This window comes from Penaeus monodon, chromosome 27 (genome assembly GCF_015228065.2).
Source record: "Penaeus monodon isolate SGIC_2016 chromosome 27, NSTDA_Pmon_1, whole genome shotgun sequence".
NCBI classification, from domain to species: domain Eukaryota; kingdom Metazoa; phylum Arthropoda; class Malacostraca; order Decapoda; family Penaeidae; genus Penaeus; species Penaeus monodon.
In genome coordinates this window covers 26702680-26703389 of record NC_051412.1, presented here as the reverse complement: position 1 = coordinate 26703389, position 710 = coordinate 26702680, and the positions used below count along the sequence as shown (strand labels likewise).

The 710-nt window shown below is 39.0% G+C and overlaps 1 protein-coding gene across 1 annotated transcript in view; it reads right to left on the bottom strand.

Moving 5' to 3' along the window:
* LOC119590382 overlaps nucleotides 1–710 on the bottom strand; it is a gene marked incomplete at its 3' end in the record, with an annotated part of 5757 nt that overhangs the window by 4549 nt on the left and 498 nt on the right.

Genomic DNA, 710 nt, shown 5'->3' with positions numbered 1-710 from the left:
ACTTCTTTACAGATCAGTACATGGGGAGTGGCACGGTTGTCAAATTAAAACTCAAGAAGCATTATTTGCTATATTTATTGATTTTTGTGTGGAATGTTTGTATTCATTATCAAGTTCATGCGTGAATTCTCTTTGATTATAAAAAATGTTGATGAATTAAGAGGAGACACGGGGGATCACACAAATTACCCATATTAAGCTGTACACTCCTTGTGGGTAAAAGCAATTAAGCAGAGGTCAGTAATGCTGCCGCAGTAAGTTATAAAATATGATTATAAATAAATCACAATGGACACTATTTTATCTAGCGTTTTCTGTATAACATTCTGGAAACAAGGTGTCACAGTTATCTTTTCCGTTAACCAAAGGACTGATCAAATGATTCCATAAAAGTCTTTGATGAGCCATTTCACTCAGAACCTGCAGGCCGTACTTGGTATAAGAGTCCCGGATGTTCACACACAAAACGTACTTCGCACACTCTGGTTTTTCTTGCAGAGTATCGGCAATGTCTGAGATGGCCGAGTAGGTTTTCTCGATGGCTTGGAGCGATTCTTCTTCAGTTTGCCCTAAAAGACAGCCTCCGTTTTCTGATTCCCAAACGTCTCGTTTTCTTCTTCCAGGGGGAACTACGATAACAAGCATCGACATGGACATGACATTTGAATTCTGTTCGTTGTAGTTGCTGTTTGCATTATTACCTGCGTTGA